Source organism: Salmo salar, chromosome ssa06 (genome assembly GCF_905237065.1).
Source record: "Salmo salar chromosome ssa06, Ssal_v3.1, whole genome shotgun sequence".
Lineage (NCBI taxonomy): Eukaryota > Metazoa > Chordata > Actinopteri > Salmoniformes > Salmonidae > Salmo > Salmo salar.
This window is the reverse complement of record NC_059447.1, coordinates 79,480,656-79,506,083: the sequence shown is the minus strand read 5'-3', so window position 1 is coordinate 79,506,083 and position 25,428 is coordinate 79,480,656. Positions and strand designations below refer to the sequence as shown.

General features: G+C 42.2%; 1 pseudogene; it reads right to left on the bottom strand.

The window, feature by feature from the left end:
* The window catches only part of LOC106608144 (myelin transcription factor 1-like protein), a 286,795-nt pseudogene that overhangs the window by 118,432 nt on the left and 142,935 nt on the right, over positions 1–25,428 (bottom strand).

Genomic DNA, 25,428 nt, shown 5'->3' with positions numbered 1-25,428 from the left:
CCAAAATACACACACATACCTGCGACAGGTGTAAATGTCATCTTTGAATTTTTAGCAGCGAAGGAGGTGGAGGGAAGACAATCTCAAGTCATAGTGTTGTGTGACACAGACACAGGTGGTTAAAGAGACAGTTTAAAGTCCATAAATTATAAAAAGACATCTGTATGAGATTTACAGTTGAAAACAGTTATGGGTAAAATCATCAACAGAAACAGTCTACAAACAAACCCTTATACCATTATATTACCATATTGACAAATATATACACTGAGTAGATACACTGAGTACACCAAACACTAAGAACACCTTCCTAATATTGAGCTGCCCCCCCCCCTCCTTTTTTTGGAGTCAAAAGCATCCCAAATGCTTCCCAAAGTTGTGTCAAGTTGGCTGGATGTCCTTTGGGTGGTGGACCATTCTTGATCCACACAGGAAACTGTTGTGGGTGAAAAACCCAGCTGCGTTGCAGTTCTTGACACAAACCAGTGTACCTAGCACCTACCATACCCGATTCAAATGTCTTGCTCATTCACCCTCTGAATGGCACACATACACAATCCATGTCTCAATTGTTTCAAGGCTTAAAAATCCTTCTTTAACCTGTCTCCTCCACTTCATCTACAGTGATTGTAGTGTATTTAACAAGTGACATGAATAAGGGATCATATCTTTCACCTGGATTCACCTGGTCAGTCTATGTTATGTAAAGAACAAGTGTTCTTCATGTTTTATATACTCACTAAATACACTGCATTTGGAAAGTATTCACACCCCTTCATTTTTTACACATTTTGTTACGTTACAGACTTATTCTAAAATGTACTAAATAGTCCCCCCCCCCCATCAATTAACACACAAACCCTATAATAAAAGATTTTTTTGCAAATGTATAGATACAAAAAAACTGAAATATCACATTTACATAAGTATTTAGACCCTTTACTCAGTACTTTGTTGAAGCACCTTTGGCAGCGATTACAGCCTTGACTCTTCTTGGGTATGACGCTACAATCTTGGCACACCTGTATTTGGGGAGTTTCTCCCATTCTTCTCTGTAGATCCTCTCAAGCTCTGTCAGGTTGGATGGGGAGTGTTGCTGCACATCTATTTTCAGGTCTCTCCAGAGAGATCCAGTTCAAGTCTGTGCTCTGGCTGCGTCATTCAGAGACTTGTCCCGAAGCCACTCTGGCGTTGTCTTGGCTGTGTGCTCAAGGTCGTTGTCCTGTTGGAAGGTGAACCTTCGCCCCAGTCTAAGGTCCTGAGCGCTCTGGAGCAGGTTTTCATCAAGGATCTCTCTGTACTTTGCTCCGTTCATCTTTCCCTCGATCCTGACGATCCAGTCTTCCACTCCCTGCTGCTGAAAAACATCCCCACAGCATGATGCTGCCACCACCGTGCTTCACCATACGGAGAGTATTGGCCAGGTGATGAGCGGTGCCTGGTTTCCTCCAGACTTGACGCTTGGCATTCAGGCCAAAGAGTTCAATCTTGGTTTCATCAGACCAGAGAATCTTGTTTATCATGGTCTGAGAGTTCTTACAGTGCCTTTTGGCAAACTCCAAGCGGGCTATTGTGCATTTTACTGAGGAGTGGCTTCTGTCTGGCCACTCCACCATAAAGGCCTGCTTGGTGGAGTGCTGCAGAGAAGGTTGTCCTTCTGGAAGGTTCTCCCATCTCCACAGAGGAACTCTGGAGCTCTGTCAGAGTGACCATCTCCCCCGATTGCTCCGTTTGGCCAGGCGGCCCACTCTAGGAAGAGTCTTGGTGGTTCCAAACTTCTTCCATTTAAGAATGTGTTATCGGGGGCCTTCAATGCTGCAGACACCTGTCTCTGAGCTCTACAGACAATTCATTCGATCTCATGCCTTGGTTTTTGCTCTGACATGCACTGTCAACTGTGGGACCTTATATAGACAGGTATGTGCCTTTCCAAATCATGTCCAAATAATTGAATTTACCACAGGTGGACTTCAATCAAGTTGTAGAAACATCTCAAGGATGATCAATGGAAACAGGATGAACCTGAGCTCAATTTCGAGTCTCATAGCAAAGGGTCTGAATACTTAAGTAAATAAGGTATTTCAGTTTTTTGTATTTAATAGATTTGCACACATTTCTAAAGAACTGTTTTTGCTTTGTCAGTATGGGGTACTGTGTGTAGATTGATAAGAGAAAAAAAATAATTTCATCCATTAGAGAATAAATGTGGAAAATGTGAAGGAGGGGTCTGAATACTTTTCGAATGCACCACATATCTCAAGACAGGATTCATAGCAGTCGAACCATCAGACAGCCTTACAGACATGCTAAAAAGCTCCATGGAACGAGAGAGAGAAAAGAAAGAGGGAGGAAGATGGAGAGAGTGGAGGACAAAATGGCGTCTGTTGGTAAGATAAACAACAATACAATTCCTTTATATTTAAACAATAAGGCCCTAGGAGGTGTGGTGTATGGCCAATATACAACGCCTAAGGGCTGTTCGTAGGCGAGACGCAAAGCGCAGAACCTGGATACTGCCCTTAGCCGTGGTATATTGGCCATATACCACAAAACCCTGAGTTGCCTTATTGCTATTATAAACTGGTTACCAACCAAATTAGACCAGTAAAAATAATATTTTTTGCCATACACGTGATATACCACTGCTTTCAGCCAATCAGTTTTCAGGGCTCAAACCACCCGGTTTATAACACCGATTATAAACCGGGTACTTTGGGTCCTGGATGGTGATTGGCTGAAACAGCATTCCAGCCTTGTGTATATCAGACAATATACCATGGGTATGACACAAAACTACTTGTTCACTGTTCTATTTATGTTTTAACCGGTTAATAATAGCAATAAGGCACCTCAGGGATTTGTGGTGTATGGCCAATATAATGTATCACTACTAAGGGCTGTATCCAGGCTGTATAATGTTTTTTTTCTTTATACAGAATTCATTGTATCGTTGTAAATCAGCCCAATATACGCCGACCCTGAGACTCTGATCTCTAAGTGAGAAAAGACAACAGCTTGGATGCAATTAAACCCTGCTGTATAGCGCTCACAAAGACAACACAAATTAAACCCTGCTGTATAGCTCTCACAAAGACAACACAAATTAAACCCTGCTGTATAGCGCTCACAAAGACAACACAAATTAAACCCTGCTGTATAGCTCTCACAAAGATAACACAAATTAAACCCTGCTGTATAGCTCTCACAGAGACAACACAAATTAAACCCTGCTGTATAGCTCTCACAAAGACAACACAAATTAAACCCTGCTGTATAGCTCTCACAAAGACAACACAAATTAAACCCTGCTGTATAGCTCTCACAAAGACAACACAAATAAAAACCCTGCTGTATAGCTCTCACAAAGACAACACAAATTAAACCCTGCTGTATAGCTCTCACAAAGACAACACAAATTAAACCCTGCTGTATAGCTCTCACAAAGACAACACAAATTAAACCCTGCTGTATAGCTCTCACAAAGACAACACAAATTAAACCCTGCTGTATAGCTCTCACAGAGACAACACAAATTAAACCCTGCTGTATAGCTCTCACAAAGAAAACACAAATTAAACCCTGCTGTATAGCTCTCACAAAGACAACACAAATTAAACCCTGCTGTATCGCGCTCACAAAGACAACACAAATTAAACCCTGCTGTATAGCTCTCACAAAGACAACACAAATTAAACCCTGCTGTATAGCTCTCACAAAGAAAACACAAATTAAACCCTACTGTATCGCGCTCACAAAGACAACACAAATTAAACCCTGCTGTATCGCGCTCACAAAGACAACACAAATTAAACCCTGCTGTATAGCGCTCACAAAGACAACACAAATTAAACCCTGCTGTATAGCTCTCACAAAGAAAACACAAATTAAACCCTGCTGTATCACGCTCACAAAGACAACACAAATACTAGGTGTGTGTGGAGTGGCTCTGTCTGCCCTGCCAGGGTCTCCTCTCTCTCCTTTCTCTACTCACTACTCTCTCTCCTCTCTCTCTCCTCTCTCCTCCTCTCTCTCCTCTCTCTCTCCCCCTCTCTCTCCTCTTTCTCCCTCTATATCCTCTCTCTCCAGCCTGCGGCACTCTAGCCCTCTCCTCGCTGCCTGCCACCAGCTCTTGGCTCCATTCCCAGCCTTTTAGTGAGTGTTACCTGTCAGGACCTGAATTATACCTGCCTGCAGGCTCAGTCCATATGAATCATACATCAGCCAGAGGGTGGGAGGGTGGGAGGGAGGGAGGGAGGGAGAGCGGGAGAGAGGGAGAGAGGGAGAGAGGGAGAGAGAGAGAGAGAGAGGAAATTTACTCGTGTGGGAGAGAGAGTGAGAGAGAGAAAGAGAGAGAGTCAGTGTGAGAAACAGGAGGGATGAAGGCAGAGAGAGAGAGGGGGATGGATGGATGGAGTGATAGGGAGTGAGAGATTGCACTCAACCTCATCTGTACAAAGCCTAGGCAATTACTGAGTGCCAGCTCTAGACATGGCAGTCACACCAGCAACAAAGCTGCTCACAATAGACCTCATTACCAACCAGTGGATTTACTGAGAAAGGATTTCACTTTTAGTCCAAATCTTTAGACTTTTGATTTCTGTATGTTCTCACAATGATGGGCGATGGAATAAACAGTATTAAAATGATTACTCAAATCAGAAAGATATGTCAAAGATATTAATATTGTGCAATTCATTACTCTATGTACCAATGTCAACATGTAACACTGTCACTAAAACTGGCTTTAATTTACACCTTGATTAGATGTGTAATCTTTGGTAAATCATAGGTTAATGTAGGTTTTTGATTAACTGATAGGATTTTTTTTGTTGCAAATTTTTGACTCCCTATAGAGTTACAAACTGCATCAAGGTCAATTGTAACGTTACACACATCAAGGTCAAGTGTAATGTTACATACATCAAGGTCAATTGTAACGTTACATACATCAAGGTCAATTGTAACGTTACATACATCAAGGTCAATTGTAACGTTACACACATCAAGGTCAATTGTAATGTTACATACATCAAGGTCAATTGTAACGTTACATACATCAAGGTCAATTGTAACGTTACATACATCAAGGTCAATTGTAACGTTACACACATCAAGGTCAACTGTAACATTACATACATCAAGGTCAATTGTAATGTTACATACATCAAGGTCAATTGTAACGTTACATACATCAAGGTCAACTGTAACATTACATACATCAAGGTCAATTGTAATGTTACATACATCAAGGTCAATTGTAACGTTACATACATCAAGGTCAATTGTAACGTTACATACATCAAGGTCAATTGTAACGTTACACACATCAAGGTCAATTGTAATGTTACATACATCAAGGTCAATTGTAACGTTACATACATCAAGGTCAATTGTAACGTTACATACATCAAGGTCAATTGTAACGTTACACACATCAAGGTCAACTGTAACATTACATACATCAAGGTCAATTGTAATGTTACATACATCAAGGTCAATTGTAACGTTACATACATCAAGGTCAACTGTAACATTACATACATCAAGGTCAATTGTAATGTTACATACATCAAGGTCAATTGTAACGTTACATACATCAAGGTCAATTGTAATGTTACATACATCAAGATCAATTGTAACGTTACACACATCAAGGTCAATTGTAACGTTACATACATCAATGTCAACTGTAACGTTACATACATCAATGTCAACTTTAACATTACACATGTTAAATTATCATTGAGTGTGGAACGCCTCATCCAACCTACTATTTCTGTCTCTCTCTTTCAATCCCTCTCTCTCTCTCTATCTCAATCCCTCTCTATCTCTATCCCTCTCTCTCTATCTCAATCCCTCTCTCTATCTCAATCCCTCTCTCTCTCTCAATCCCTCTCTCTCTCTCTATCTCAATCCCTCTCTCTCTCTCTTTCTCTATACCGCTTTCTCTCTCTCTGTCTCTCACTATCCCTCTCGCTCGCTTGCTCTCTCTGTCTCTCACTATCCCTCTTGCTCGCTCACTTGCTCTCTCTCTCTCTCCCTCTCACTCGCTTGCTCTCTCTCTCTCTCAATTCAATTCAATTCAATTCAATTCAATTCAATTCAATTCGCTTTATTGGCATGACGTAACAATGTACATATTGCCAAAGCTTATTTTGGATATTTACAATATAAAAATAAATAAAAATGAGAATCAAAGTTGTCAACGGGACAACAGTAACAACAATAATCAAGGGTCAAAATAACCATACATTCAACAATAACAATAAGCATACAGTAGAGTACATGTGCAGGTTGATTAGTCTGTCAGACACTGTCCCTCAACTTATGGCAGGCAGCAATGTAGTGCGCTGCCAACCCACAGCTCTCTGCGTCCTCCCCCAACAGGACGGGGAGTCTATCCTCATCAGAGAGATCTTTGAAACCTTGAATAAGGGTTTCAAATTTGGGAAAATGACACTCTCTAATTGTTTTATATTTTTGACATTTTGTCAGGAAATGCAGCTCTGTCTCAGGTTCTGCTGTTGTGCAGTGGTTGCACAGCTTTTCCTCTACAGGGAGCCAGGTTTTCCTGTGTCTACCCTTCTCAATGGCAAGGCTGTGCTCACTGAGCCTGTACCTTGTCAAGGTTTTTCTAAGGTTTTGATCAGTAACCATGGTCAAATATTTAGCCACGGTGTACTGTCGATTTAGGGCCAGATAGCACTGCATTTTGCTTTGTGTTTGTGCTTGTGTTTCCCAATAAGCAATGTAGTTTTGTTTTGACTGTGTTGTAATTTGGTTTATTCTGATTGATTGGATGTTCTGGTCCTGAGGCTTCAGTGTGTAAGTAGAACAGGTTTGTGAACTCAGCCCCAGGACCAGCTGGATGAGGGGACTCTTTTCTTTGCTCAGCTCTTGGCATTGCAGGGCTTGGTAATGATATGAGAGGGGGGTCACTGTATTTTAGATATTTCCAAAACTTAATTGCTCTTTTTTGAGTTTTTATTATTAGTGGATATTGGCCTAATTCTGCCCTGCATGCATTGTTTGTAGTTTTCCTCTGGACATGTAGGAGAATCTTACAGAACTCTGCATGCAGGGTTTCAATGGGGTGTTTGTCCCATTTGCTGACATCTTGTTTTGCAAGTGGACCCCACACCTCGCTGCCATAAAGTGCAATTGGTTCAATGACATATTCAATTAGTTTTAGCCAAATGTTAATAGGTATTTCAATTTGAATTTGCTTTTTAATGGCGTAGAATGCCCTGCGTGCTTTCTCTCTCAGTTCATTCACTGCCTCATTAATGTGTCCAGTTGAGCTTATTTTTAAACCTAAGTAATTGTAGTGTGTACAGTACTCTATATATTTTGTACCAATTGAGAACTTTGGTCTAATTCCCTGAGATCTGGATCTTCTCTGGAAAATCATTATTTTAGTATTTTTTGGGTTTACTGCTAGGGCCCAGGTCTGGCAGTACTGCTCTAGCAGATCCAGGCTCTGCTGTAGGCCATGTGCTGTGGGTGACAGCAGGCATAGGTCATCTGCGAAGAGTAGGCATTTAACTTCTGAATTGTGGAGACTAACACCAGGGGCTGAGGATTTTTCTAGAATAGTGGCCAATTCGTTAATGTAAATATTGAAGAGTGCAGGGCTCAGATTGCAACCCTGGCGAAGGCCCCGCCCCTGGTTAAAGAATTCTGTTATTTTCTTACCAATTTTAATGCTGCATGTATTGCCAGTATAGATTGATTTAATTATGTCATATGTTTTACCCCCTACACCACTTTCAATAACTTTGTAGAACAGTCCTGTATGCCAAATAGAATCAAATGCTTTTTGGAAGTCGATAAAGCAAGCGTATATTTTGGAATTATTTTGGTGGACATGTTTATCTATCAGGGTGTGTAGGGTGTAAATATGATCAGTTGTGCGATGTTTTGGTATGAATCCAATCTGGCTTTTACTCAAGACATTGTGCTTATTAAGGAAGTTTAGAACTCTTACATTGATAATACTACAGAAAACCTTCCCCAGGTTACTGTTCACACAAATGCCTCTGTAATTGTTATGGTCAAATTTGTCTCCGTTCTTAAAGATTGGGGTTATGAGTCCTTGATTCCAGATGTCAGGGAAATAACCTACACTCAGGATCAAATTAAACAGTTTTAATATAGCCAATTGGAATTTTGCACTAGTGAGTTTGAGCATCTCATTTAGGATGCCATCGGGTCCGCATGCTTTTTTAAATTTGAGAGCCTGAAGTTTCTTATAGAGCTCCTGGTCAGTAATTGGGGAGTCCAATGGATTTTGATTGTCTTTTATAGCTTTTTCTAATCCATTCAACTTCTCATGAATTTGGCGTTGTTCTGCATTTGTGTCAATTTGAACGGTGTTGTAGAGTGTTTTAAAATGGGTTGTCCATATGTCACAATTTTTTACGTTTTTTCCAATTTTGCCAGAAGTTGTTTGTGTTTATGGACTCCTCTCTCTCTCCTCTCCTCTCTCTCTCTCTCTCTCTTCTCTCTCTCTCTCTCTCTCTCTCTCTATCTCTCTCTATCCCTCTCTCTCTCTCTCTCTCTATCTCTCTCTCTGTCTCTCACTATCCCTCTCGCTCGCTCTGTCTCTCACTATCCCTCTCGCTCGCTCGCTCTCTCTCTCTCTCGCTCTGTCTGTCTGTCTGTCTGTCTGTCTGTCTGTCTGTCTGTCTGTCTGTCTGTCTGTCTGTCTGTCTGTCTGTCTGTCTGTCTGTCTCTCACTCTCTCTCTGTCTCTCTTTCATGTCCTACTTCAAAGAGCAGACACACAGTACGGCTCTAATGGCCGCAGACTCTCAAACAGCTAGCGTCGTCTTCACAGTGTGTTCGTGTGTGTGTGTTTGTGTGTGTGTGCGGGGGTAACAGTCATTGTCATTACTACACCCAAACACAGCCATATGCCTCCACACCTCTACCTCTTCCTCTTCCCTAGCTTGAACACTATAGCCGGGGGTTCAACTGGGGCCGCCAGTGAAATCAATCATATTATGTTACTGAGCAGAGGAGAGATGAAGCAAGACAGCAGACAGCAAGACAGCAGACAGCAAGACAGCAGAGCTCACTCAGCCAACAAGAGTAGCAGTTTAGTGAAGATAAATATATGTGCGGCTCTTGTGCACGGGTCGCCTAGAAACTATAAGATTTAACCAGGTTATTTTATCACTATAAAGTTACTGCACAGTTTTAGGCTACTGTAAACATATCATCAGCACTAGAGCTCCAACCAGCCAATCAACCAACCAACCAACCAGCCAATCAACCAACCAACCAACCAACAAACCAATCAACCAACCAACCAACCAACCAACCAACCAATAAACCAACCAACCAATAAACCGACCAACCGAATAGCCAATTAACCAATCAACCAATCAACCAACCAACCAACCGGCCAACCGACCGGCCAATCAACCGACCGACCAGCCAATCAACCAATCAACCAGCCAATCATCCAATCAACCGACCGACCAGCCAATCAACCAATCAACCAACCAATCAACTGACCGACCGACCAGCCAATCAACCAATCAACCGACCAATCAACCAACCAATCAATAGAATGACCGACCAGCCAATCAACCAATTTAACCAACCAATCAACCGACCCACCAGCCAATCAACCAATCAACCAACCAACGAACAGACCAACCAATCAACCAATCAACCAGCCAACCAACAAATGAACTGACCAACTGACCAGCCAATCAATCAACAAATCAACCGACCAACCGACCAGCCAATCAACCAATCAATCAACCAATCAATCAACAGACCAACCAATCAACCAAACGACCGACCAGCCAATCAACCAATCAACCGACTAACAAACCAACCAACTGACCGGCCAATCAACCAATCAACCCACTGACCGACCAGCCAACCAATCAACCAACCAACTAGCCAATCAACCAATCAACCAACCGACTGACCAGCCAATCAATCAACAAATCAACCGACTGAACGACCAGCAAATCAACCAATCAACCAATCAACCGACCAGCCAATCAACCAACCAACCGACCAGCCAATCAACCAATCAAACGACCAATGAACCAAACAAGCGACCGGTCAATCCACCAATCAACCAACCAATCCATCAACCAAACGACCGACCAGTCAATCAACCAATCAACCAACTAACCAACCGACCAACTGACGGGCCAATCAACCAATCAACCCACTGACCGACCAGCCAACCAATCAACCAACCAACCAGCCAATCAACCAACCAACCGACCGACCGACCAACCGACCAGCCAACCAGCCAACACTTATTATTTCAGGCAGGGCCGCCTCAGGATCTAATGCCCTCCTCTCACATGCACACGCATGCACGCGCACGCACGCACGCACACACACACACACACACACACACACACACACACACACACACACACACACACACACACACACACACACACACACACACACACACACACAGAGCTCTTCCTCTCAGCCTGCCCCTCTATTTGTGGGTAATTTATCACCCAGGGTCTTTGGGAGAGGGAGAGGTCTGATGCATGTGTCATTTGTCTGTGGCACCAAATGCAATTCTAGCCCACTGGTTCATGGAGACGCCTTGATGGGGTGACACTGGAGACAAAGCTATCAATCTCTCTAGCCCACGTCTGGGGAGTAAATAGCATCAAGTGGAGAAGCTTTTGTTTAAACATGCCCTGAGTAGAGGAGGACTCTGGGAAGGTCTGGTGACTTTACATGTCAGCTGTCAACGAAGTTCGTTGACATTTCCTATCGCCATCTTTCTCTTCTTTTGAGTGATTTCTTAAGTGGTCCTCTGTGGATCAGTTGGTAGAGTATGCAACATAAGGATAGTGGGTTTGTTTCCCGAGACCACCCGTATGTAAAATGTAGGCACTCATGACTGTAAATCAACCCATCAGAGTCTAAGCCCTGTCTAAGCCGGGGGAGGTGGGGTTCTACTAAGCTATATGGAATTGTTCAAGAAGGTCATACCAAGCATCATTTAGCTTTTTGATTTTGAAATATAGGACAGACCCCTTGAAGTATATTACTGCTATTAGCCAATACAAACCCATTGAATAACAGATTCACTACATGGAACAACAGATAGTCCCAAAAACATATCAAAAGGAAGTTTGTTCTGAAGTGTCTGTCCTATATCTGAGAGATATAAGAATGATCAGGAAGCATGTACATGTATTTAACCCCCTATTTTTGGCATTAAACGGTCTCCACATATACTTTCATTCATTTTTTTAACTGGTACCAGGGACCTTCAGACAAGTCTTGTGAGGCCTGTGGGCATCCTAGAGCAAAACCTTTGCACAGGGGGGTCATTAGTGTGTAGCCCATACGGTTCGGACACTACAGACAGATCGTCTGTACTGAGTTCAAACTAGTCTTCTGACAGTTGTGGAGGTCATAGAGCCCAATTTTCGGGTTGTCTCATGATCTGACAAACACCGCTCTAGCTCTGTCACCTTTCACGGCAGATGCGGAAGTGTGACATAGGCGGATGCGGTGGATTGAGACGTATCCATTGTTCCTTAAACAGATTTTTATTGGGATTGTTTTATTATGCTAATTCGATTTTTGCGGAGGCGTGGACATCGACCTCAGGGGGATGTTGAAGTTGCCATTTGATCATTGACTTAACATTTGCAAGAATTTGGGTGACCTTGAAGATATAAAAGACTATAAATTGGCACCAAAATTCTCGATAACATCCAAGATTACGGCAAAACGGTTGGGTCCACAGCTCTCGAAGTACAACACTCCAGTCTCTATGTAATCTGTCAATGTGTCTGGGAAATCGCCACAGCAATCACAGAAAGAATACAGATGTAGGATCTGAATTTGAGCTACAGCAGGAAAATAACCCTGCAGCAACAGGAAATATGAATTAGTGCGTGGATTATACAGTAAATAATGAACATTTATTATAATGGTTGATCCATTTTTCAAAAATGGAAAATCAAGTCTGAAATTTCAAAGTGGAAATTACAAACTTCAGAAGCCTTTTTAAATGCTCAAATACACCACAAGTTTAAAATGTCCTACATTGCAGGAATGTTCTCCTGCAACAGGTTGATCAAATTAAAAACCTACATCTGTAGATGTTGCACAACCACAATCAACCAGTATCAATCTAACACTCAAGCAGGTCCTCAGATATTCTGACACATTTTGCAATCAACTTTTCACAGCCGGTGATTGCAATTGCAGGTTTGCTTTTTGTGCAGGAGCAATGGCCTGGAGCTGGAGAGCTTGATTTGTCCATGGTCAGGGAGGGCTGAGTGAGTGAGAGAGTGAGGAGGAGGAGGAGGAAAAATGCAGATTATAAGGGGAGTGAAGAAGGATCTTTACCTTCGGTGTCTGGCGTATTTGCCGCTGACGTGTCCGCTTCCATCACAGCCTGGAGTAGGACAGCTGTAAACACAAAGGAGAGTCACTGGAGTTAACACTATGCATGGCACGACAGGCACGTACACACACACACATGGCCCCTCCCCCTTCACCCGATGCACACACACTCCTCCAGATGACATCCCATTCCCTCACACACAGATAGTGCTCAGTACATGCATGACAAAACACATGATCCAGAGGAATGCACAGGACCATAGCAGCTGTGTATTATTCATGTAATGAGAACACACAGCCAGCAGCCTCGAAGCCAGGCGGTGACTCACTACTCTGCATATTTCATAGCAGCCCATCAGCCTTCCTTTAGACAGCTGTGAGTGCCAAAGGTAAAGAGCCCCTCTTAAGGAACACTGGGTGCCTCTCCCTTTGACCCCACACCTATAGGTACTAGGAGGTCAACTCTGTTGTAGCTTTCCATTGGCCCATTCACCCGCGGTCCACTCTCACTGCCATCACATCCGCTAGTTTACAACCATCTGTGGTATACGGTATCCATATTAGGAGATCAAATCAAATCGTATTTATCACAAGCGCCGAATACATCAGGTAGACCTTACGTGAAATGTTTAGTTACAAGCCCTTAACCAACAATGCAGTTCAAGAAATAGTTAAGAAAATATTGACTAAATAAAAATAAAAAAGTAACACAATAAAATAACAATAACAAGGCTATATATAGGGGGTACCGGTACTGAGTCAATGTGCGGGGGTGCAGGTTAGTCAGGCTATATACAGGGGGTACCAGTACCGAGTCAATGTGCGGGGTACAGGTTAGTCAGGCTATATACAGGGGGTACCAGTACCAGTCAATGTGCGGGGTACAGGTTAGTCAGGCTATATACAGGGGGTACCAGTACCGAGTCAATGTGCGGGGGTGCAGGTTAGTCAGGCTATATACAGGGGGTGCCAGTACCGAGTCAATGTGCGGGGGTACAGGTTAGTCAGGCTATGTACAGGAGGTACCAGTACCGAGTCAATGTGTGAGGGTGCAGGTTAGTCAGGCAATATACAGGGGGTACCAGTACCGAGTCAATGTGCAGGGGTACAGGTTAGTCAGGCTATATACAGGGGGTGCCAGTACCGAGTCAATGTGCAGGGGTACAGGTTAGTCAGGCTATATACAGGGGGTACCAGTACCGAGTCAATGTGCGGGGTACAGGTTAGTCAGGCTATATACAGGGGGTGCCAGTACCGAGTCAATGTGCGGGGGTACAGGTTAGTCAGGCTATATACAGGGGGTGCCAGTACCGAGTCAATGTGCGGGGGTACAGGTTAGTCAGGCTATATACAGGGGGTACCAGTACAGAGTCAATGTGCGGGTTAGTCGAGGTCATTTGTACATTTTAGGAAGCTTTGTCTGACCACTGATTTAGTTTTGCTTGACAACTTCCTAATATGGATGCCGCAGTGGTGGATGTCCGTCATGCACCGTCCACAATGAAAAGTGCATGACTGTGCTAATTAGAGCAGAACAGCAGCTCTCGCTCTCTCCAAGGTGAACAGATCCATAGATTTGACGGTGAATGGCAGGAGCACGCGTCGATCACTGCTATTGGCATTATTGATGTGTGTAGCCCTGGAAATGGATCCATGGACTGATGAAACACCTATGTCCTCAGGGGGAGGACGTGTATCGGCCAGTGGGCTGTCTGTCTCTGTGTGTGCATGCGTGTGTGCTTGCCTGACTGTCTGCCTGTGTGTGTGTGTACGTTTGCGTGTGTATGCTTGTATGTGTACGTGTGCGTGCACGTTTGCATGTGTATGCTTGTATGTGTACGTGTGTGTGTATGTTTACGTGTGTATGCTTGTATGTGTACGTGTGCGTGCACGTTTGCATGTGTATGCTTGTACGTGTACGTGTGTGTGGATGTTTACGAGTGTATGCTTGTATGTGTACGTGTGTGTGTATGTTTACGTGTGTATGCTTGTACGTGTATGTGTGTGTGGATGTTTACGAGTGTATGCTTGTATGTGTACGTGTGTGTGGATGTTTACGAGTGTATGCTTGTATGTGTACGTGTGTGTGGATGTTTACGAGTGTATGCTTGTATGTGTACGTGTGTGTGGATGTTTACGAGTGTATGCTTGTATGTGTACGTGTGTGTGGATGTTTACGAGTGTAAGCTTGTATGTGTACGTGTGTGTGGATGTTTACGAGTGTAAGCTTGTATGTGTACGTGTGTGTGGACATGCGCGATCATAAGTGTGTGAGAAGCAAGAGCCAGGGAAGTGGCGCGGAGAGATTATGGATTAGGGGTTCTGAGCTGAGAAATGCCATCAAGAGAGAGAAGGGTGTTTAGAGATAGAGACTGTGCAGGCCACTGCCAGACAGAAAACACACGATTACAGAGTGTACTAGAATGTTTATAACATTGGTGTATTCTACAACTGCAACGAAAAAGGGTAGATATATCGCAAACATTTTTTGGGGGGAAAATAATCAATCATTTTTAATCTGTTCAATGAAGGTATGAAAGTAATTATGAGCTAAACACTTGATCCTTCTCCAAATCTTACAGCTGAGGAAATGACTAGAGAAATATGGTACAGTGGCTGTTTACAATACAACACCGGACCTCAAGTCACTGTGGATATGATGTGAGTACGGTGTCCATATTAGGACATGTCAGGGATATTCACTTGTATCACTGGATCGAAGTGAAACATGGTCCCTCTCAACATGACCAATCTGCAGGGAGTACTGTATGCTATGTGATAATAGAATGCAGTTGATCCCCACTATAGCCTACTGTTAATACAACAGCAAATCAAATATATCTAGAAAAGCATTGACCACTCAGAGAGTCTGTAAAGCCCTCAGGAATGAATTACGCACCAACCTGAATAACTCCTGTGCTGCCGTCTCCACTGGAACTAGTGAGAAAGATTCACAAAGCCACATCAGACAGTTAGATGTACTGTCAAGTACAACATACACAACAATAGCAGTAAAGAATAAACAATTACAATCAAAATCAAAATCAAAACTACAGGATCCATCATGCATTTCTGAGTATCTACAGTCACTTTCACGTTGACTTGATGTCCCCCAATATGATGCCAGGTGGCTGGCAGATGAGAGGGAGGGGGCAGAGTGAGGGGTTTGGGGGGGCAGTAACTAACACCCCCAGGCCGTTTAGAGAGACAGACACACTGTACTGTTACCATAGCGTACCTCGGACCCCTTTGGAACGCGTTCGATGGCGCTTCTCAACCGCATCCACTTCCATCTCGTAAAGACAAAGGGTTGGGAAGCGGTCATTAGTTTCATCCTCTTTCTCTCATGACATAATGAGGACTAAATACAGCACAACACATAGGCTATCATAAATGAAGATGTGACATACAGTAACAGAAGACCTCACTTCATTTCATAGAGCTTCATAGAGCTTCATGGAGCTTCATTCATTATGTAGAGAGATGTACGACTGTAGTACATCCCCTATGTGGAAGTTCGAGGTAGTTACCTGGAATCAGCTGGGTTGGGTGTGGCACCACCTCAGGTTCAAAACCACGCCTCCTTCTCTGAGAGTAGTAGTTTGGCTTTCTCAGCAGAAACACTTCAAAACTCCCCATCCAAAGTCATGATCTGCAAAGACAATAAAATAACAAGAATATAACACACTCACATTAGAAAATTCTCACATTAGCGGTAGTAAGCGTAAAGATGGTCAAGCTTAGCGGTTAGCATTTTCTTTTGTCTTGTTTGGTTGCAATCACTTGTGGTACTATGGTATCCTTATATGGAGTCCTTACATTATAATACAGGAGGAATCGAGGCAGTGATGTTGCCACTGTCAATATGGACATATTTAAAATAGATCTTAAAACACACCTTCTTAGCTTTGCTTTTCCTTTGGGTACTTTTCAGTTGTTTAATTTATATTGTTATTCTGTAGTTTTTATCCTCTTATGTTTGTTGTGTAGTAAATATTTCCATTTTTATTTTCAATGTTTTTATTTTATTCGTTTTTTTCCCTGTGAAGCACATTGCATTGTATTCCATGTCTGTATAAATAGAGCTTGATTTGATTTGATTTGACTACATTAGCCCGGTTGACTCCATTCTGTAAACAATGCAGCCTTATGAAGGGCAGCATCCTCACTGCTTTGTTTCCATTCCATTGTTTTGGCTAAGTCCCATGATGCACAGCAGGAGGTAAATATGTTCCAAAAACAAAGATAAACAACTTATTACATCCACCAGGAAACCAGAGAGTCATTACAGTATCTCTCTCATTGTCTCGGTTTCCGTCATTCCCTTTGTTACTTGTTTTCCGTGTATTGATTTGTATATTGAACTGTATATTGATCTGTATATTGATGCGTATATGTATGTGTATTGATGCGTGTATTGATGTGCATATTGATGTGTATATTTAACGCATATATTGATGTGTATATTGATGTGTAGTGTATATTGATGTGTATAATGTGATGCGTATAGTGTATATTGATGTGTTTATTGATGTGTATATTTATATAAATATTGATGCGTATATACATGTGTATATTGATGTGTAGTGTATATTGATGTGTATATTGATGTGTAGTGTATATTGATGTGTATAGTGATGTGTATAGTGTATATTGATAAGTTTATTGATGTGTATATTTATATAAATATTGATGCGTATATACATGTGTATATTGATGTGTATTGATATCTATACTGATGTGTATAGTGTATATTGATGTGTATATTGACGTGTATATTGCCGTGTATATTGATGTGTATATTGATGTGTGTTAATGTGTGTATTGGTGTATATATTGTTGTGTATTGATGTATATTGATGTTCATATTGATGTGTATTTATGTGTATATTGATGTATATTAATGTGTATAGTGTATATTGATGTATATTAATGTGCATATTAATGTGTATGTTGATGTGTATATGTATGTATATAGTGATGTGTATTGATATTGATGTGTATTAATGTATATTTGGTTGTGTATTGATGTATATTGATGTATATGAATGTGCATATTGATGTGTATATTGATGTGTAGATTAATGTATATAGTGATGTGTATTGATGTATATTGATGTCCATATTGATGTATATTGATGTATATTAATGTGTATAGTGTATATTTATGTATATTAATGTGTATAGTGTATATTAATGTGCATATTAATGTGTATATTGAGGTGTATATTGTTGTGTATTGATTTATATTGATGTACATATTGATGCATATTGATGTATATTAATGTGTATAGTGTATATTGATGTATATTAATGTGTATAGTGTATATTGATGTGTATTAATGCGTATATAGGGCCTGGGTAAGAGATCTGGTTCTCAGCATTAAATGTTTTTGAGCAGAGAGAGTGAAAGTCTCCATTTCCACAAATATTCTGGTATTTTACTTTTTAGTTTATCATCAAATCGATTATGTTTCCACCACAGCGTGGACTGTCTATAAGCTTGAGGCCTTTTGCAGGAGGCCTTTTGCCTTCTGGTAGGCAGTCATTGTAAATAAGAATTTGTTGGAGAAACACAGCAGCAAATGGAGTCTTTCTCTCTCTCTCTCTCTCTCAATCTCTCTCTCTCTCTCTCTCGTTCCCCTATCGAGTGTTCAGCTCTCTCATCTCTGCTCATCTGTCTGCAACCTCACATGAAGATCTCACACTCAACCTGAAATCTTGTTAGCGTGTGGGCCAACAGCACAAGAGTGTGAACGTGATGCTCAGCCAGTGTATCGAACACTGTTGCACTTCTCTAGCCCTGAGCTCTCATCTCTAGCACTGAGCTCTCATCCCTAGCCCTGAGTGCTCATCCCTAGCTCTGAGCATTTATCCTTAGCCCTGAGCTCTCATCCCTAGCCCTGAGCTCTCATCCCTAGCACTGAGCTCTCATCCCTAGCACTGAGCGCTCACCCCTAGCCCTGAGCTCTCGTCCCTAGCCCTGCGCTCTCATCCCTAGCCCTGAGCTCTCATCCCTAGCCCTGAGTTTTCGTCCCTAGCCCTGAGCTCTCGTCCCTAGCCCTGAGCTCTCATCCCTAGCCCTGAGCTCTCATCCCTAGCCCTGAGCTCTCATCCCTAACACTGAGCTACTGTCCTATAGGAGTCAACTCTGTCAGTACAGACTGAGACAGAAGAAGAGAAGAGAAGAGAAGAGGAGAGGAGAGGAGACTCTGATTAGTATTCATCCCGACCCCCTGCCTGTCTCAAATAATATGATGCAGTGCTCCCTGCATCAGTGGGTTATACACATCGTCAGGTCCCAGGCTAGCACACGGATACACACACATGATCACCAGCATGACCACACACACACACATTCTAGGCTCTAGGTAGAGTGCACAGTGCTGTCTGCTTTGGAGAGAAGGCAGGCTGTATTCTGAGAGAGCCCATGTTTGCCGTCTGAAAATAGTTCCCCAATGCAAACGCTGCCAGACAAAAGTATTCAACACTCACACAGATCCAGCCACACTGCACCAAATAGGCTTTCAACATTTCAACAAAGTGAAAAAATTCTCTGGGTGTTTCTCAAAACTACAAGTATTTTTCAAGCCTATATAGCTGAACTCTTCCTTGAATAAGTTATATTAAAGAGAGAGTATCTCTCCCTGCTTCTCTCTTTCTCTGTCAAACCTTTTCTCAACTCGATTCTCACTCCTCCTTCCCTCTTCCACTATACAGTGCATTCAGAAAGTATTCAGACACTTTCACTTTTTCTACATTTTGTTAAGTTACAGCCTAATGCTTAAATAGATTAAATCGTTTTTTCCCCCTCATTATCTACACACAATATCCCATAATGACAATGCAAAAACAGGTTTTCAGAAGAAAAATGAAATGAAATATGACTTTTACATAAGTATTCAAACCCTTTACTCAGTACTTAGACCCTTTACTCAGTACTTTGTTGAAGCACCTTTGGCAGTGATTACAGCCTCAAGTCTTGACACTACAAGCTTGGCACACCTGTATTTGGGGAGTTTCTCCCATACTTCTCTGCAGATCCTCTCAAGCTCTGTCAGGTTGGATGGGGAGCGTCGCTGCACAGCTCTTTTCAGGTCTCTCTAGAGATGTTCGATCGGGTTCGTGTCCGGGCTCTGGCTGGGCCACTCAAGGTCATTCAGAGACATGTCCTGAAGCCTCTCCTGCAAGGTGAACCATTGTCTGAGATCTCTGGAGCAGGTTTTCATCAAGGATCTCTCTGTACTTTGCTCCGTTCAGCTTTCCCTCGATCCTGACTAGTCAACCAGTCCATGCTGCTGAAAAACATCCACACAGCATGATGCTGTCACCACCATGCTTCACCATAGGGATGTTGCCAGGTTTCCTCCAGATGTGACGCTTGGCATTTAGGCCAAAGAGGTTGATCTTGGTTTCATCAGACAAGAGAATCTTGTTTCTCATGGTGCCTTTTGGCAAACTCCAAGCGGGCTGTCATGTGCCTTTTACTGAAGAGTGGCTTTCATCTGGCCACTCTACCATAAAGGCCTGATTGGTGGAGTGCTGCAGAGATGGTTGTCCTTCTGGAAGGTTCTCCCATCTCCACAGAGGAACTCTGGATCTTTGTCACAGTGACCATCGGCTTCTTGGTCACCTCCGTAGAGCTCAGAGACAGGATTGTGTCGAGGCACAGATCTGGGGAAGGGTACCAAAAAATGTCTGCAGCATTGAAGGTCCCCAAGAACACATAATTCTTAAATGTAAGAAGTTTGGAACCACCAAGACTCTTCCTAGAGCGGGCCGCCCAGCCAAACTGAGATATCGGGGAAGAAGGGCTTTGGTCAGGACGATGTACATTTCCCACTGAGCAAACCATTTCTGTACTGCATTCATATAAATTCATTTTTCTCAGGTTTTTGCTTTGGCGGACCTTGTTTTTTTATTTCATTTGTCAATCAAACTGTTTTCTGTTCTACTTGTAGCCCTGGTTGTCCTGAAAAGAAAATGGTAAAACAATGCATTGTGAGGCTAAATATAAAGGCTGAACAATCAGATAAATGAAGGTCAGATAAATTAAAAGCCAATTTTTGCTGGGGTCTCAGGACTGATAGGGTTAATGAGTGCTTGTTTCCTTTGAAATGTGGTTTGTTTGAACAGACTAAAATGAATAGCTTTGTATGAGTTAAAAAAACATTGCATGTTACTTGTCTTTCCCTCCCTCCCTCCCTCCTACCGTGACCAGACTCCACTCCAGCTGATCGATTCCAGACAGCAATGATGTCAGAATCCAAGTGCCATCATAGTCGCAAGAGTTTGGGATGAGCCTCCTCTGTCCTCCTCTCATCTCCCTTCCCCTCTCCCCTCATCTCCCCTCCCCTCTCCCTTCAACGTCCTGCATGTCAGTGCTGTCTCATTGGGGTTTGATATTGTAGCTTCAAGTCTTAGCTGTCACTCTCAGGTTGTAACCATATTCTACTAGGATACCTAATTAATCAATGATTTGGTTATGGAAATGGTATTGCCCAAAGACATGTGGAGCATCCTGTTATAGTCTAAACATCTCACAACACTAACCAACTCATGTATGGTACAGAGTCATCTCCTCTCTACTTGCATACTGAACCCTTGGTGACGCTCAACACTTTACATGTTCTCACAATCAGCATAAAATATAGAGGTTTAATTTTCTAGTTGTTCATATTCAGGGTCTCCAGAGTGCAGCAGGATGGGGACAGGTGTCTGCCTTAACACGTGGGCCCCTATGGACTTTTCTAAGCTTCAGTTGGTTGGTTCTTCCCTTCAATTATGAAGAGAAAGTAGAGTACTCTAATTGCCTCTGTACGTGTGTGTGTGTGTGTGTGTGTGTGTGTGTGTGTGTGTGTGTGTGTGTGTGTGTGTGTGTGTGTGTGTGTGTGTGTGTGTGTGTGTGTGTGTGTGTGTGTGTGTGTGTGTGTGTGTGTGTGTGTCTGGATGTGTGTCTGTGTCTGTGTGTTCCGATTAGCCATGGAGAGATCCATGTGAATGCCTCTTAATGATTCTTGACAACCGATACAAGGATACATGGAACATGTCGTCAATGGCAACTGAGGCGCCAGAAGCCTTTTACACCAGAGAAGACTTCATGATTAACTGTGTCCCAAGGGAGGGGTGGTGTCTGTATGTGTGTTCGTGTGTCTGTTTGTGCGCGTGTGTGTGTGTATGTGTGTGTGTGTGTGTGTGTGTGTGTGTGTGTGTGTGTGTGTGTGTGTGTGTGTGTGTGTGTGTGTGTGTGTGTGTGTGTGTGTGTGTGTGTGTGTGTGTGTATGTGTGTGCGTGTGTGCGTGTGTGTGTGTGTGTGTGTGTGAGCGTGTGTTTGTGGGTGTATGCATTCGTGTGTGTGTGCATATTTGTGCATGTGAGTGTGTGTGTGCATGTGTGTGTGTGTGTTGTGTGCGTGTGTGTGTGTGTGTGAGTGTGTGTGTGTGTGCGTGTGTGCGTGTGTGTGTGTGTGTGTGTGTGTGTGTGTGTGTGTGTGTGTGTGTGTGTGTGTGTGTGAGCGTGTGTTTGTGCGTGTATGCATTCGTGTGTGTGTGTGCATGCGTTCCTGTGTGTGCGTATTTGTGCATGTGAGTGTGTGTGTGCATGTGTGTGTGTGCGTGTGCGTATGCGTGTGTGTGCGTGAGTGTGCGTGTGTGTGTGTGTGTGTGTGCGTGTGTGTGTGTGTGTGTGTGTGTGTGTGTGTGTGTGTGTGTGTGTCTGTGTGTGTGTGTGTGTGTGTGTGTGTAAGGCCCTGTTGGTGGAAATAGCTGTTGTCCAGACTGTAGCCATTGGGCTGATGGCATATCTCCAGACAGCATGCATGTGTTAAAAAAAAAGAAAAGTTAAACAAATGAGATTCTTCCAAGTACCTAGTCTTCGCTTTGATGACAGCTTTGCACACTCTTTGAATTCTCTCAACCAGCTTCATGAGGTAGTCACCTGGAATGCATTTCAATTAACAGGTGTACCTTGTTAAAAGTTAATTTGTATAATTTATTTCCTTCTTAATGCGTTTGAGCCAATCAGTTGTGTTGTGACAAGGTAGGATTGGTATACAGAAGATAGCCCTATTTGGTAAAAGACCAAGTCCATATTATGGCAAGAACAGCTCAAATAAGCAAAGAGAAACGACAGTCCATCATTATTTTAAGACACGAAGGTCAGTCAAAATGGAACATTTCAAGAACTTCGAAAGTTTTTTCAAGTGCAGTCACAAAAACCATCAAGCGCTATGATGAAACTGGCTCTCCTGAGGACCACCACAGGAAAGGAAGACCCAGAGTTACCTCCGCTGCAGAGTATAAGTTCATTAGCGTTACCAGCCTCAGAAATAGCAGCCCAAATAAATGCTTCACAGAGTGCATGTAACAGACACATCTCAACACACCCAACACACCTCCAGGCTTTGTAAGGGCTATTTGACCAAGAAGGAGAGTGATGGAGTGCTGCATTAGATGACCTGGCCTCCGCAATCACCTGACCTCAACCCAGTTGAGATGGTTTGGGATAAGTTGGACCACAGAGTGAAGGAAAAGCAGCCAACAAGTGCTCAGCATATGTGGGAACTCCTTCAAGACTGTTGGAAAAGCCTTCTAAGGTGAAGCTGGTTGAGAGAATGCCAAGAGTGTGCAAAGCTGTCATCAAGGCAAAGGGTGGCTACTTTGAAGAATCTCCAATATAAAATATACTTTGATTTGTTTAACACTTTTTTGGTTACTAAATGATTCCATGTGTGTTATTTCATAGTTTTGATGTCTTCACTATTATTAGAAAATAGAAAATGTAGAAAATAGTAAAAATAAACAAAAAACCCTTGAATGAGTAGGTGTGTCCAAACTTTTGACTGATGCTGTATTTAACCACCACTTGAGACTGGAAAGAGAAACTACTATCCACTAACAATGGTGCCATAACATCGAAAACGAACCAAGAATACAGTCTGAATGGTTTTTCTCTGATACAGTCATCAGAAAGGACAACAGTGGCACACCAAAGTATTGATCAAGATTATTGCAACGAATTGTTGTTCGGAAAGGTTAAATCACTTAGAAAAGTGAATCAAGCAAAGTAGGACACCCAAAACTCCTGAAATATCACTACTTGAAGCAAAACATCAAATTCATGGATGGAGCCTGGAGGAAAGTCTTTCTACCAAGCATCCAGAGTGAGCTGAAACGTATGAGCTGATGCATCAACAATACATTCACCTGAATAAACCTTCTTTCACGTCATGAACTGAGTTAGTCATTGTGAGCTCTCTCTCTACCTCTCTCTCTCTCTCTCTCTCTCTCTCTCTCTCTTTTCCTGTGTCTACCCTTCTCAATGGCAAGGCTGTGCTCACTGAGCGTGTACTTTGTCAAGATTTTTCTAAGGTTTTGATAAGTAACCATGGTCAAACAGTTAGCCACGGTGTACTGTCGATTTAGGGCCAGATAGCACTGCATTTTGCTTTGTGTTTGTGCTTGTCTTTCCCAATAACTGTGTTGTAATTTGGTTTATTCTGATTGATTGGATGTTCTGGTCCTGAGGCTTCAGTGTGTTAGTAGAACAGGTTTGTGAACTCAGCCCCAGGACCAGCTGGTTGAGGGGACTCTCTCTTTCTCTTTATCTCTCTCTCTCTCTCTCTCTCTCTCTCTCTCTCTCTCTCTCTCTCTCTCATTTTCTCTCTCCTCTCTCTTTCTCTCTCTCTCTTTATCCCTCTTTCTCTCTCTCTTTCTCTCCCTCTCTCTCTCTTTCTCTCTCTCTTTCTCTCTCTTTCTCTTTTTCTCTCTCTCTCACAGACAATCTCTCTCCCTCTCTCTCCCTCTCTTTCTCAAATTCAAATTCAAGCTACTTTATAGGCATGAAAAAAATTGTGTCAATATTGCCAAAGCAACAATGTATATAATATACATTGTAATAAAATTATAAACAATAACAAATAATAATATAAAATGGTAGTAAATAATAATACAAAATTAAATACAAAATAATAACAATAAAATGGTAACAGTCAATAGTTGAAATGTAATAAATATAAAAATCTTAATATGGAAAATGAATCTATAACTAACTTATAACTAAATAACGGTCATCTTCACCATTACATCAGTACTACAACTACTATCGTCATTACTACTACTACTACCACCACCATCACTAAACTGCTATCATTACCATTACCACCCATACCACTACTATTTGGAATGATAAACAACAATAATAATAGTAATAACAATAATAGTAATAATAACTAAGTTACTGTTTACTATACAGATGTTATTATTCAGTGTCTCTCAGGCTATGGCAGGCAAATACATATTTGGCTGCAAGAGGAGCCATTGCTCCTTCGCCCATGAGTATTTTTGGTTTTTCCTCTGGGTTTAATAAGATAACATTTTGAATACATTTGGTAATTTCTGCTAAAAAGAATCTCTTGGTGAGGAATATTTCTGACAGTAGAGGAGGAAGTGTATCTCTATCTCTACCTCCCCTGTTGTGTAGTGACCACATACACGCTCCTCTTTGGGTAGCCATGTCTTCTTATATCTGCTGGTTTCTATTGCCAATCGGTGGTCACTCAGCCTGTACTTGGTAAGGATCTGTCTCTGCTTCGTATCTCTGACAGAGTAGAGATAATCAGCCAATTCATATTCTCTGTTTAGGGTCAGGTAGCAATTTAGTCGGCTTTGGTATTTTGTTTCGTTTTTCCAATGTTGTAAATATGAGTCCTTTGATTGGTTCATGATTTTGTTTATTGGAATTCTTTCTTTTGAAGCAGTGCTGGTGTCAGCTTGGTTGGTTAGGTCCAACACCAGCTGACTGAGAGGGCTCGTTTCTGGGATCAGCTCTTGGGTTTGAAGTCCTTTAAATTGCAGACTTGAATTTGGACTTGAATTTAGATGTAGCCAAAATTTTAATGATCTTTTCTGTATTTTCATTACCACTGGAAAGCGGCCCTATTCTGCGCTACATGCAATAGTTGGTGTATTTCTCTGGATTTTTAGAATTTTCCGACAGAATTCTGCATGTAGGGCTTCAATTGGATGTTTGTCCCACATTTTAAAGTCCAGTTTATTGAGTGGCCCCC